Here is a 15091-nt window from a genome sequence, read left to right as displayed (position 1 = left end):
TAGGATAGAATAACGAACAACAATCCAACTGCATGGAGAGAACATAATAATAGCAACCAGAAAGTCCGAAATAATGGTACATATATAGCTATCTTTGGAACTCCAAATGTGAGCAGTTGTCAAGGTGTTGGCGATATCAATGACAAATCGATATCTGACATCTGCCTTGGCAAGTCGCTCCATTGCCTTGTTCACGTAATCCATACCGATGAGCTCAATCTCTGCTGTTACGTTGTGCTTTGCAGCGAAGTCCAACATCTCCTGGGTATCCTTCATTCCTCCAATGCAAACCCCCGCCACAATTTTCCCACCTATAGGTAGATCCATGCAATTCATTTCATCGAAAGACCAACAAGTAAAACAAACAAACCAGCAATCTTACAAACACATTTGAGAATCAGCACTTTACTTACCCATGATCAAGGAGAAAGCTGGTAGCTCCCCCTTCAAGGCCGACCACCCCAACATGCTTCCCTGGTTCATTGAGTCCAAAATACTTCAATGGGCTGTATGCAGTGATGCCAGCACAAAGCAGTGGGGCACACTTGTCAAAGGTCATGGTGTCAGGGATCCGCACAACGAAATGCTCGTCGACGACTATCATATCTGTGATAGCCCAAAAGCCCAGCCCAGCAGACGAAGCCCGAAATGAAAAAAAAAAAAAAAAAAAAGAGAGAGAAAACAGGGGATTCAAAACCAGGAAGAAGACTCCCGATAGGAGTCTTCTTCTCCGGCGAGATCCGGGCTAAATCGGGACTCCTAGGACCCCTCGGAGTCCTAGAGCCCCCTATAAGAATACCCCTTCCCCCTTGAGACCGAACATCGGCCTCCTCCCTCTCTCTTTCTCTCCGTTTTTCTCAATCAAAGCCGCGGACACCGTTCGGGTTCTCGCCGTGATTGCTCGCCGGTGTGGTCACCGGAGGCCGGGGTGAGCCTTCCTTTCCTTCCTCTCTTCTTTCCCTATCTTCCTGTACTTTTGCTTGAGGTGGCCGGCGACGAGTGTCGCCGATTTCCGATCGGGAAGGAGACTATTTTTTTGGACCTCATTTTCGTGAATTTCCGGCGCCGGCGATCGAAATTGACCGCCGGCCATGTTTCCTCCGTGATCGGGGGAGTGACCCCCGTCGGCCGCCGGCCTCCACCGCAGCGGCTATGGCCCGAACGGCCGGTCAAGGCCGGACTATCGTCCTCTGTTCCGGCACGGGAAGAACCAAGAAAAAGAAGGAAAAAAAAGAAAAAGAAAAGAAGAAAAAGAAAAAAAAAGAAAAGAAAAAAAATATAATAATAATAATAAAAATATATATATATATATATATATAAGTAAATAAATAAATAAATAAATTTAAAAAAAAATTAAAATTGATGAGAGAGAGAGTTTCTCTCTCTTCTCTCTCTTCTTTCAGTCTAAACCCTGACTTTCTCTCTCTGGAATTGGACTTTCTCTCTCTACTTTCTTTCTCTAAAATATTTTCTCTCTTGATTGATTCTCTCTCTAAAAAAAAGGTTAGTGAATGAAGAAATTTCTTTTAATAAGTCTGATCTGATTCTAATGAAGAACCCTGATCCATGATTGTCAGACAACGTATTGGCACCCACCTTAATCAGACCATGAATCTTTAGATTTGATCATCCATGATTTCGATCTAGCCATGACTTGATTTGATCATGATTGATTTCACCAATTGAGATATTGGATCAATCGTAATGTTGGATTGTGTCACTTGATCAATTCGAATTGTACCTCATGAATTCTCTCTCCTCTGATTCTCTCTCTCCACTTGATTTTATGAAATCGATGAAGAAACCTTGATCCTATCACTTCGAATCTGATTTGATCTGATAGTCAAACTTTGGATCATTTAGGTCATAATTAGATTTTGATTAGATAAAATTAGATGATCGGACCCAATCTAAACCGTTGAAATATGGTATTCGTATTCTTTCTAATTATTGAAATTGATTCTGTATAGGATTGTGGATATTTGATCATGGGATATCGCGATATGATCTATGAACAGAATTTTTGGAAGAAAATTTATAGAATTATGTGGATTTATTGGAATACATTTGAGGTAAGTAGTGTTTACTTTTACTGAATTTATCTGGTATATTATGAATTAAATAAATTTATGCATGCTTGCGATTGAAATTATTTATTGAAATAATTGTTGAAAATTATTTATGATGAAAGTTAATTGTAGAAAATTATTTATGATTGAAGTTATTTGTTGAGCAATTATTATGATGATATATGATCTCAAAGAATGTTATAATTGATTTGACTCGAATATCAATTAATTTTATTATTCTTGAAAATAATATATGAATTGGAAGACAATATGAAATTGATAACCTGACTGTGTTGAGGACCCCGCCAATGGGGGCATATACGTTGGCAATTGACTGTCCTGAGGATTTATGTCACCAGTGAGACCAGCGACATGTCGCCAGATAGACCAGCGACAAAACCGCCAGCTAGACCAGCGGTTCCAAAGGACTTGGCTGCCAGATGATTCGCAGCCCACCGCAAGCAGATACGCGGTATTATGACCCTGCCACAGGGATAATGTGGTCATAGTCATGGTTGGTAAGAAGAATTTAAGAAATTGATGAATTTAAGAAGAAAAGCATAATTAAAAATTATGATGATTTGATTTTTATATATGATTGATAGTATGAATATGATTTCATGAAATTACATATTGATTTGTTAATGCATAGTATTAGTTGCCTGATTATTCAGTTAAAGGTATACACTGCTTACTGGGCTATTTAGCTCATGATAAGTTTTATGTTTTTCTTACAGATCCAGAAAATTAGCATGATGCAGGATTTCGATTGGGAGAGCGATTAGAGATGGAGTTAACTCATTGATTTAGGATTTTTCTCAGAATTGATTCAAGACCTTTAGTTTTGTTTTTAGTATTGACTTTGTCAGACAGTTACTTTCTTTTGAACACTTAGTTTTGATTTGTTATTTGAACCAAGGTTTGATTATTGAATAAAGAAAAATTTATTTAACTGTTTGTGAAGATATCATGATGAGATGCCTTGCATGCTTATGGGAAAAGTATTCTATAAGTATGCGGCGGTTGCCATGACCCTCGATTCATAATCTCAGGTCGGGGGCGTGACAATTAATATGGTATCAGAGCATAAGTGGATAAATTATGACACATAAAATTTGACATAGTATGAGTGTAGGTGGGTAAACATTAAGAATATTGGGACGTTAAAGTATGAGCATCATAATAAACCCATCCTAACAAATAGATCAATGAATCTAATAAGGTTTTACTACTACAAGGTTATCATGCCTCCCCGTAGAATGACAAGAATAAGAGTTTATTTATTTGAAGCAAAAGGGTATGAGTGTGACTGAATATGAAGCAAAATTTACAGAGTTAGCAAAATTTGCTCCGAAATTAGTAGATGGTGAGCAAGAACGTGTTCACAAGTTTGAGATGGGACGGAGAACTGAAATTCGAAAACAAGTGGTTCCATATGAATTGACAACTTATGCCGACGTGGTAAACAAAGCACTAATAATTGAAAGGGAAGTCAATGAAGAACGAATGGAAAGAGAAAGAAAGCAAAGAAAGAGAGCAAAAATCAAATGATACACAAGGGCAGAATAATAAAACATCAAAAGATCAGCTAAAGGAGCAGTAGACAATAAGACTCAACAGATTGATGGTGAGCCGTACTCCAGATGTGGCAAAAATCATGCAGACAAGGATTGTTATTGGAATACCGGTGCTTGTTTCAAATGTGGTCAGAAGGATCATAAAATTGCTAGCTGCCCGCTAAATACTGAAAATCAAGTTGGCCAAAGAACTCATGAAGGACAACATAAGGGTGGTGGACAGATTCCTAAAAACCAGGGAAGAATGAATGCGCTTACTCTATAGAATGCACAGGCTTCCAATACAATGGTGACAGGTATGAAAAATTTCGAGGACGAAATTTCTTTTTAGGGGTGAAGAATGTGATAGCCCAAAAGCCCAGCCCAGCAGACGAAGCCCGAAATGAAAAAAAAAAAAAAGAAGAGAGAAAACAGGGGATTCAAAACCGGAAAGAAGACTCTCGATAGGAGTCTTCTTCTCCGGCGAGATCCGGGCTAAATCGGGACTCCTAGGACCCCTCGGAGTCCTAGAGCCCCCTATAAGAATACCCCTTCCCCCTTGAGACCGAACGTCGGCCTCCTCCCTCTCTCTTTCTCTCCGTTTTTCTCAATCAAAGCCGCGGACACCGTTCGGGTTCTCGCCGTGATTGCTCGCCGGTGTGGTCACTGGAGGCCGGGGTGAGCCTTCCTTTCCTTCCTCTCTTCTTTCCCTATCTTCCTGTACTTTTGCTTGAGGTGGCCGGCGACGAGTGTCACCGATTTTCGATCGGGAAGGAGACTATTTTTTTGGGCCTCCTTTTCGTGAATTTTCGGCGCCGGCGATCGAAATTGACCGCCGGCCATGTTTCCTCCGTGATCGGGGGAGTGGCCCCCGTCGGCCGCCGGTCTCCACCGCGGCGGCTATGGCCCGAACGGCCGGTCAAGGCCGGACTATCGTCCTCTGTTCCGGCACGGGAAGAACCAAGAAAAAGAAGAAAAAGAAGAAAAAGAAAAGAGAAAGAAGGAAAAAAAAAAGAAAAAGAAAAGGAAAGAAAAAAAAGAAAAAAAAGAAAAAGAAAAGAAAAGAAAATATATAATAATAATAATAATAATAAATATATATATATATAAGTAAATAAATAAATAAATAAATTTAAAAAAAATTGAAATTGATGAGAGAGAGAGTTTCTCTCTCTTCTTTCAGTCTAAACCCTGACTTTCTCTCTCTGAAATTGGACTTTCTCTCTCTACTTTCTCTCTTTAGAATTTTCTCTCTCTAATTTGTTTCTCTCTCTCTTGATGGATTTCTCTCTCTAAAGTTATCCTTCTAGGATTAGCATAGGAGAAGGCTTCATCTGATGATTCTGATCGAGTTTAGAGACGAGTCTGATTTTAAGCGAGATTTTAATTTTGAGATTTGTTAGATTTAATTTTGAATTAAATTAATGTAAAAATATAATTTTGGATAATAGGCACAGAAGAATCTCCTAGAAGTTAGTCGATCTGTTCATTCAGTGCTTCGTGGAAGGTAAGTAATGAATCATCTTCTCGAGATATTCCATATTTATTCTGAAAATAAATAATTATTCTCTGAAATTATGCATGATTTATGAAATCATGTTTTGAAAGAAAAGTGCTTTTGAAATGTTATGGTATATCGATTTATGCACATGTTTAGTCAAAGATTATGATATATATTATGATACAAAGTGTTTTGATACAGATCGGATTTATGCTCTCAGCTTAACTATGTTTCAGTGGGCCCCGCCAATGGGGATTATACGTTGGTATTCAGTGGACCCTACCAGTGGGGGTTGTGCGCTGGTGTTTGTGGACCCTGCCAGTGGGGATTGTGCGCTGGTATTTGTGGACCCTGCCAGTGGGGGTTGTGCGCTGGTATTCTGTGGACCCCGCCAATGGGGATTAAACGTTGGTCATAGTCAAGGCTGTTGAGTTACGAGTGTTTTAAATCGAATCGGATTTATGATTATATTATATGTAAATATTTGAAAATATTTGATTTGTATTAAATCAGCATGAAATATACTCTTATGTTTATTTGCAGCATTATTCTTGAAAATTAGATAATATCTGAAATATCTGGTAGAGATACTTGTTACTTACTGGGCTGTCTAGCTCATTATCTTTCTTTCTATTTTTCAGATTCAGATAATTAATTTCAAGCGTGGGAAGAAATATTGGGACAGAGCTTTTAGAAGCGAGATTAGCATTGTCAACTTCATTGAATTTAGATCTATTGTTTTATTGTTAGCAAAAATTTTATTGGATGTAAGACATTTGATTTAATTACTTGAATTACAGTTGAATAATAATTATTTGAATTTATTCCGCTGTGATGCATTGATATCGTGATGAGATGCCTTGCATGCTTATGGAGAGAGTTCTTCATGAGTATGCGGCGGTTGCCGCGATCCTCGATTTATAAATCTCGGATCGGGAGCGTGACAATATCAGAGTACCCTCCATAGGTCATTGTTCCATCGGTATCGATGGCTTTGTTTGTACGCAAGTATCATTCTGGGACAGTAGTTCTCGAAACCTTGTTTGCGGCCATCACAGGAACGGCAAGAATTAACCAAGCAGCCTTCTTCCACCTTGTCTCCAAACTTGAACTCATGTACATTGCTCCCCACTTCGGTATAACGATCGACACCAACAATCTCATGCATGCACAGTTAGTTCTTTTGTGAATCTTCATGTGCTTTCGGGTATATGGGTGATGTCTATCAAATGGTTGCTTTGTGCAATGGTGAGTATCTTGTTGCGCTCATGTGAATGCTGTTGAGAGTGAAGCAATATGGAAAATTTCTGCTTCCCTAAGGATGAATGCAATGATACTCCATGCACAGGCATGACTGCAATAGCAATAGTAAGATGAAAACCATGAACAGACCATGACATCATTACTAATGAGCGCTTGCCACAGTTTGTAGGCCAGATCTCCACACTTTACATTTATTTTTCAGATTCTTGAGATAATCATTAGCCAATACATGCATCAACTATTGACATAAAAGATTTTATTACGTTAACAAAATTTTGCATGAGCTAAGAAGATTTTACGATGCCTGTTTAGTATAACACCTACATACTAGTACTACTTCTCAGTGCTCCAGGTCTCATTTTCTGCGGCAAGCATTCAAAAGTCGTTTGGTGTCCTTCGACATGCAATGGTTATGGCAAGCCTCCAATGCTGACAAGTCACCGAACAATTGTCTCTTATCGTAAATAAGGTCGACTCTGTTCACATCATTGAATAGAATAAAGCAGATCACATCAAGCGTAGTTACCAGAAAGTGGGTTGGTTGCAGGAGCAGATTTAGTTGCTTTTTTTTTTTTTTTTTTTTTTTGAGAGAGAGAGAGAGAGAGAGGAGGGAATTGGAAATGCTTGGGAAGCAGGTACAGAAGCGAATTTCCTGAGATACTGAAGCGGGTGCAGCACCATGGGTAGAAGCTTCCTGGTAGCAAGGAGTAAAGAACAACACACAAGCTTCGAACACTTGCAACTGTATCGTTGAAAGAGAATGCCATTTTTCGGCAAAAAAAAAAGAAAATGTGCATTTTCCATTTTCTCTAAATTCATCTAAATGAGTATTAGAGAAAGGTTGTATTATGGATAAAAAAGTTTGTTGGTGTTAAGAGATACATACCCTGGGACAATTGGGTAGATGGTATTTGTCTGTTCATTCTTAATGTTATGAAGGTCTGTGTGGCAGATCCCACAGTACATTATCTTTATGGTGACATCGTCATCTCCATTGTTCCTGTAAGCCAGTAAATTGTCCTCCCATTAGTCATTTATTCACAGACAAGAAATGTTTAAAGATTTCAATCAACTACTGCAGGAATCATGGACGATAAGAAAAACAATATATAAGATTATAATATTAACCAGCATTCAAAGCTCTACATCTAAATATTCAAAAAATATGGTAAGATAATTCATATGGATAAATTTACTAAAGTGGGTGCAAATATAATTCTGATGATCAAAATAAAAAAAAGTCAAAATAGCAAAATCACCAGTTCAAAATTCAGCTGAAAGCCACATAATGTAAAATGTCTGTGCGATTAAGCGTTATAATTTTCTTCTTATCCCTCCATGTGACATGAACCCAACCATAACAACCAGGAAATAGATGATGGAGTCATTATGCAGTATTTCTAGATTTGAGTTCCACTAATGCTCACAAGGGCAAATCTATAAATTGTGCCTTTGGAGAAAACAAGATGACACAATATAGATCCATCAAGAAATTATCGCTGCTCTCATGTAAGAGGAGAAGGGATGACGAATTCTCAACCAACAATGGTGGGAGGTTGCTCCACCGTACTGCAATAAATATTCCTCTTTCTGAGTAGCCAAAGGCTGCTTTAACTTTCAATGGATATTCTAACTATTAGCATCAATCTGGATAGTCTGACTATTAGAATCAATCTTTCTCCCTTTATGCCAGCACTGTTAGAATCAATCTTTCTCGTTATTGTGCTCCAATAGAATTTGTGGATAATGATAAGAGCTTTGGATGATCTGGAACTTTTCCACTCCCACGAACTCCTCCACTTCCAAACATTCTGCTCACTATTGAGAAGAGTATTGCTTATTGGGCTATGAGTGGTGCCAGAAATATCCAGATGGAGATTTGGTGTTGTTGCGGCCAATCCCCTCGTCGCCTGGTCACCGAAAACGAGCGCCTGTAAAAGAAAGTCCACGCTGACCGGAGGCGGCTCCGGCGAGGATCCTCCGACGGTCAAGTCAGAGAGAAGACTGGGCAACAGTGAAAAGAAGACAAGGAGCTCTACGAGAGAGGGTGAGAGAGAGAGAGGGAGAGCTTGAGGGTTTCGAAGGGACCTCTAGCACTGTTGCCTTCCCCGATATATATAGTGGAGCATGGTATGGCGCCGTCATTAATGGCGCGGACAATTGAAGAATTGTCAACTCACTGTAGACTGTCAGAATCGCCTTAAAGGTGTCAAATCACTGTGGGGCTGTCAAATCGCTAGAGTTGACCATGCCTTAGGCGGGATAATGCCCCTAGGCGGCAGTGCCGCATGCCGTTGTCAGGACCGACAGTCCCTGGCAGTAGTACGGCGATTGGAGGAGCCGACCGACCGTAGGTCGGTGGCTAGCTGAGGGACGTCGGGTGAAAATTTGGGCCCCTCCGACAGTCAGTCGGGCGCGTTGCAGGAGTCGGGCATCGGGCCCCATAGCGCTGTCGGATGGGAGAGTGGAGAAGGTCTGCCCGACCGACGTACGGTCGGTCGACAGCCGTCGGTCGGTCGGTCGATTGCCGTCGATCGGTCGGTAACGGCACCCGTCGGTCGGTCGGCCCGACGATGAGTCGGCATGGGTGGGGTCGGTCGGTATTCTCCAACAGTTGCCCCCCTCCACTCCTAAGTCGGATGGCACGCTGGCCAATGTCTTTGTTTGGACAGCAGCGTCGGGCGAAAAGGAGTGGATTACCAGCGTGTCAAGCTCCGACCGTCCCGTGGGCAGGCATGACGACAGGTGCCTCATGAATGCAGGGCGATTCGCTGGCGTTAGACGTCCTGTCAGTGTCAGACGTCTCGTCGGCATCAGATGTCCTATCTCGTCGGTGCCAGACGTCCTGCCGGTGTCAGACGCTTCGTCGGCATCAGATGTCATGTCCCGTCAGCGTCAGACATCTCGTCCCATCGGAAAGAGAAACCGTCGTTCCCGCCGCCCCTTCGGGGATACGAAACGTCACGACCTCTGTGCCACGTGGCATGTGGCCATTGGGACGGGTCCGTTGGAGCGGATGAAGGTGACGTGGCTCGATATGAGGATGGGTGCATCGAACCGTCGGGCCGACGGACGGCCCGGATGTTGCCACGTGGTGCGATCTAGGAGTTCCTCGTTGGTCGTGCCTTCATCTCGACCATCGGGGGTACTATATATACAGGGTCGCTCATATTCAGTTTTTTACCCCCCTCATTTCGCTGTCGAGACTCTGCCCACGTAGTCCCCTGTTCCAGGTACTCCGCTTCCCTTCTTCTTAGGAGCTCTCCCTTCTCCTTCTGAAGGCCATCACCATTTTCACCGTCTTCTCCTTTGCATTCTCGCAGTCTGCTTCTTCTTCTTCTTTTGTTTCAATCCATGGCTAGAACATCCCCCGAGGAAGTCGGTCGGGAGAGCCAACTGACGACACTCGATCGACCCCGGAGGTGGAGGTCTCTTCACTTTCGAGGCCGAACGTCGATCGGCTCTGGGAGCAATATCGCATCCCGGGGCAGTTTTGGCTGTTCGCCCTTGGTGCTGACGGTCGGGTTAATAGCCCGCCTGAGGGCCAGGTGGCTTTCTACGTTGAGGACCTCCGGGCCGGCCTTCGCTTCTCGGTCCCGGAGTTCGTCCGAAACGTGCTTGATTATTACGGGCTGTGCCTGGCGCAACTCGCACCGAACTCAGTTCGGCTAATAGTCAGTTTTGCTCTTTTGTGTCGACTTTTGCCGACTGATCCTCGGATCTCCCTCTTTCGAGCCTTCTTTGTCCTCCGACCCCACCCTAAAGCTCGAGGGTGGTGGTACTTCAATCCTCGGAAGGGGCTTTCCTTCATCACTGGTCTTCCGTCGTCTATTCATGGATGGAAGAATCAGTTCTTTTTCGCGTCTTCTTCTACTCCTTGGGGGTTCCCTGCCCGTTGGGAGAATCTTCGAACCGAACCGAATGAGAACAGTCGGGTGGAAGTCGAAGATCGGGAAGACTTCCATCGGCTGAAAGATATCTCGGTGCCGAAGCAGAGGGAGCTCGTCACTGAGCAGGCCCTGTACGACGCCGGCCTCAGCCCGATCCCTCACTTAGGTCGATTTTTTATTTTTCTTCCCCTTTTTCTTTCCATCTTTTCTTTGTGGTGCTGACCGTCTGTCGTCGTTTGCAGATATACCGCCAAAGTCGAGACTGACGGCAGCTGACGTACATCAGTACGCCGTTTGGAAGAGGCCGGCGCAAGGGGCAGGGCCATCGCGGCCTCCCAAGAGGCCCCACGTAGCTTCGTCGAGCGAACCGACTGGGTCGGGGGCAGAGCCCGTCATCGCACTGTCGGCATCGACAGTGCTCGTCGAGGTCCCGTCCGAGGGACCGTCGGGTGAGGGCGTAGCCTCGCCCGAAAGAAGGGCGGCCGATGAGTCGGTCGATGGCGCACCGGCTGCTCAGCCGGCAGAGGAGGATCGGGAGGAGGCGCATGAGCCCGAGCGACCCGCGCCCGCTGCTGCTGCGCCCTCGGTCGACACTCGGTCGGGCTCAAGCCTGCCATCCCTCTCCGACGTCAGGGCCTGGATGTCCGGCCGAGGGAAGGCCCCCATGACATCGGGCGATGAAGGAAGGTCGGCCGGTGGCGGAGGGTCGACCGACTTCCCACTCCCCGAAGGTGCGTCGGGCCTGGCCAACCATGACTTGGCCAGGAGGCTGTGCCAGGCGCTCCTTCTTCCTGCCGACATCGAGGCGATGAAGAACCAGCGTGTTTCCGACATGCTGTCTTCATTCATCCGATGATGATCCGGGTAAGTTTCTCTCTTCTTTGTCTTCAATATAGTTTCCGTAAGTTCGATCCCTTAACGGTCGGTTTTGTTTTGTGCAGCTGGTCTACAACATATCCGAGCTAGAGACCGGATATCAAAAGTTCGGTGATATGCGCACGGCATGGAGAGACAAGGTCGCGGCCGTTGAAGCCGACAAGGTCATTCTGGTCGACCAGCTGCAACAGTCGGTCGATCGGGAGGGCCGACTTGAGGGGGAGGTCTCCCGACTCACGGAGGAGGTCTCCCGACTCACGGGCACCTTGGCGACATCGGAGTCGGAGCTGCAGTCGACCCGGGATGATGCGAAGAAGAAGTCCCGGACCGTCCGTCGGCTTCGGCACGAGCGGGACAGCTTCGCCAAGGAGCTGAAGGCCGAACGCGAGCAGCTCCGAGTAAGCCTCGAAAATCTTGCTAAGACCGAAGAAGGTCTATCCATCGTCCAGACCGATGCAGACATCACGAGGCAGAAGCAGAGTCGGAGAAGGAGGCCATGGGTCGGGCCGTGGAAGACTTTTGAGACTCGAAAGAGTTTCGGGAGGAACTTCTGGAGAGCGGCTTCCTCTCGTACCGGATGGGGTACGAGGACGCTCGGGAAGCTGTTCGAAGCCTGTACCCGGAGCTTGATCTCAGCAGTGTTGTTCTGCCGGAGTCGGAGGCCCCAGCTGCGGAGGAGACAGCCGACCCAACATCGAAAGGCCTCACCACCAGGGCGAAAGCCGAAGAAGACGCAGAGCGAGCCACCGAAGATCAAGCGGCCCCAACTGCCGAAGCTCGAGTGGGTTCGCCGACCGTCCCCGACCGTTATCCAGTGGAAGAGGCCGACTCCGAGGATTAGTCGGTTTTTCTCTTTTCTTTTTGCTAGGCTTATCATACTTGTAGTCGGGCTTCTGCCCAGTTTGTAGACTTGTCTGGATCTTCAATGAAATCAAAGTCAAAGTTTTGGACTTAAACTTTTTTCCTCCGCATGTCTTTCTTTTTTCATGTGTTGTGGAATGCGTTTGAACACATTAGTCGCTAGCCCAATAGATCAGTTAGGACGTTCGGTAACGCGTGCCGTCATGAAGGCAGAGCAAGTCCCGACTTTGGATCGGCCTTTCGATGGTCGATGGCTTAAGTCGGGCGTCCTTCGGTCGGTTGTAAGTCGGGCGTATTCATTGAGCCGGAAGCCGACCGACCGTCGGATTAGACTTGGCAGTCGGATCTCTTCCAATGCATTCAGTCGGACGTCATTCGGCGCGTTTGGTCGGGGAAGCGATGATAAGTCGGATCCCGATACCCTTGTGTCGGGTACTTACGCTGCACCGTGTGATATACGGTGAGTCATGAATGCGACAGTGGTCGCATCGTGTGATAGACGGTGGCAAGCCGAATATCCTTCGACCGACCGTAGCTCGGTCGGTAAGTCGCGACGTCGGTCGCGCAGGCGTTTTGCCTTTCTTTGGTCGGGGCTCAGTCGGCAAGTCAGCCGATCGTTTGGCCCGAAACTTCGACCGTAGGAGTGTTAACTCTCATTGTTATGGGCGGTTCGGCCCTTTGGAGCGTCCGATACATCGTCGGCGATCGGGCCGTCGGTTCCATGTAGTCATTAAGTCTGAGTGGGGATGCTGGGACTCGTCCTTCTTGGCGAGCGCCGATCATCAGTCGAAGAGTTAAAACTCCGAAAGTTGAAACTGGATTTGTATTCTGAATGAACAGGTACAAAGTTTATTGATGATACAACTTCAGGTTGTCAGCATTCCAGATCCGGGGAATGGGTTTTTCCTCCAGAGTTTCCAGTCGGTAAGCCCTTGGCCCGTAGGTGTCTGCTACCATGTAGGGCCCTTCCCAGTTCGGAGCTAGCTTCCCTTGGTCTAGAGGCTTCGAGACTTCTGCCTTTCTTAGGACTAGGTCCCCAGGCCTAAAGAGCTTTGGTCTGATCTTGGTGTTGTAATATCGGGCTACCCTCTGTCGGTATGAAGCCATGCGAAGTTGAGCCTCGTTCCATAGTTCGGGAAGGAGGTCTAGGTCGGCTCTCCGGCAATCAGAGTTGTTCGGCTCTTGATACTGCTCGACCCTGGTAGATGGCAGTCCAATCTCGAGTGGTATCATCGCCTCCATCCCATAGGCCAAACTGAAAGGTGACTCCCCGGTCGGAATGCGGGGGGTCATTCGGTAAGCCCACAGAATGGAGCTCAGCTCGTCGACCCAGAGGCCCTTGGCTTCATTCAGTCGGGTTTTGAGCCCGTGTAGTATGGTCCGGTTGGTCACCTCGACTTCGCCGTTGGACTGTGGGTGTCCGACGGAAGTCAGTCGGTGCGTGATGTGAAACCTCGCGCAGAAGTCTCTGAAGTCCTGGTTGTCGAATTGTCGTCCATTGTCGGTGATAATGGTATGCGACAATCCGAATCTGAAGATGATGGACTTCTGAACGAAGTCCTCCTTCTTACGCTCGGTAACCTGCGCCAGGGGCTCGACCTCCACCTACTTGGTGAAGTAGTCGATAGCAACAACTATGAACTTTCTTTGGCCCGATGCTGGAGGGAAGGGACCAAGGATGTCGACTCCCCACCGAGTGAAGGGCCATGGGGAGACGATAGGAGTGATTTGGCCGGCTGGTCGGTGTTGTATGTTGGCGTACTTCTGGCATGGTTCGTACTTTCGGACCAACTCGACCGCATCCTTCCTCATGGTGGGCTAGTAGTAACCCTGCCACAGGACCTTGTAGGCTAAGGATTTGCCCCCCAAGTGACTCCCGCAGATTCCTTCGTGCACTTCTCTGAGCGCATAATCTGCGTCGGTCGGTCCCAAGCACCTGAGCAAGGGAAGGGAGAATGACCTTTTGTAGAGTCGGCCATCCATGATCACATATTGGGAGGCCGACCATCGGAGCCGCTTGGCCTCAGCGGGATCTTCAGGGTAGATCCCGTCGGTCAGGTACCGAACAATTGGATCTATCCAGCTCGGTTCGGCCGTCAGTCGTAGCACCTCCTCGACCTTGTCGATACTCGGCTGCTCGAGATTCTCCACGAACATTCAGCCCAAAGAGTCAAAAGTCGAGGTCGCCAGCCTGGAGAGTGCGTCGGCCCGGGCATTCTCCGACCTGGGGATGTGGGAGATTTCAAAATATCCGAGGTGCGCCACGAGATCCTTCACTTTCTGGAGATATTTTGCCATAGCTGGATCTCGCGCCTCGAATTCGCCCTTGACCTACCCCACGATCAGCTGAGAATCGAAGAATGCCCTGAGGCTGTCGATCCCAAATTCCCTTGCCATCCTCAAACTGGCGAGGAGTGCTTCATACTCGGCTTGGTTATTGGAGGCTTTGAAGTCGAATCGGAGGGTGTACTCGGTGACTACCCCATCCGAGTTGGTGAGCAGAAACCCAGCCCCGCTCCCCTGAGCGTTTGAAGCTCCATCGATGTGCAGTACCCAGGTGGAGGTCGGGTCAGGCTCGGAGGCCGCGTCTTGATCGGGCTCCACGTCTTTCGACCCTTGGTCGGCCGTCGGGCATTCTGCGATGAAGTCGGCCAGGACCTGGGCCTTTAAGGCAGGTCGCGGTCGATACTGTATGTCGAACTCGCTGAGCTTCATCGCCCACTTTGCCAGTCATCCCGATGTGTCAGGTCGGCGCAATATCGCCCTCAGGGGTTGGTTGGTGAGAACCACAATGGCATGCGCCTGGAAGTATAGGCGGAGTCGCTGTGTGGAGATGGTCAGGGCGAAAATCATCTTTTCTGTCTTCGAATATCGAGCTTCGACACCGCGAAGCACTTTGCCGGTATAGTAGATAGGTTGATGGGCTCGGCCCTCGTTTTCTTTGACGAGCACCGAACTGACCGCCTTGGGAGAAGTGGCCAAATAGAGATACAACGTCTCCCCGACCTCCGGCTTCACAAGCAACGATGGAGAAGCCAGGTACCTCTTCAGATCCTCGAAGGCCTGTCGGCACTC

At 46.8% G+C, this 15091-nt stretch overlaps 1 pseudogene; it reads right to left on the bottom strand.

Annotated features, from left to right (window-relative positions):
• Positions 1-409: 409 nt before the first annotated feature.
• LOC109505478 (probable cinnamyl alcohol dehydrogenase 5) lies at positions 410-9272 on the bottom strand (annotated as a pseudogene).
• Positions 9273-15091: the final 5819 nt, after the last annotated feature.

Source organism: Elaeis guineensis, chromosome 1, assembly GCF_000442705.2.
Source record: "Elaeis guineensis isolate ETL-2024a chromosome 1, EG11, whole genome shotgun sequence".
NCBI classification, from domain to species: Eukaryota; Viridiplantae; Streptophyta; class Magnoliopsida; order Arecales; family Arecaceae; genus Elaeis; species Elaeis guineensis.
Note: the sequence above shows the minus strand (reverse complement) of the source record. Positions and strands in the feature narration are given on the sequence as shown.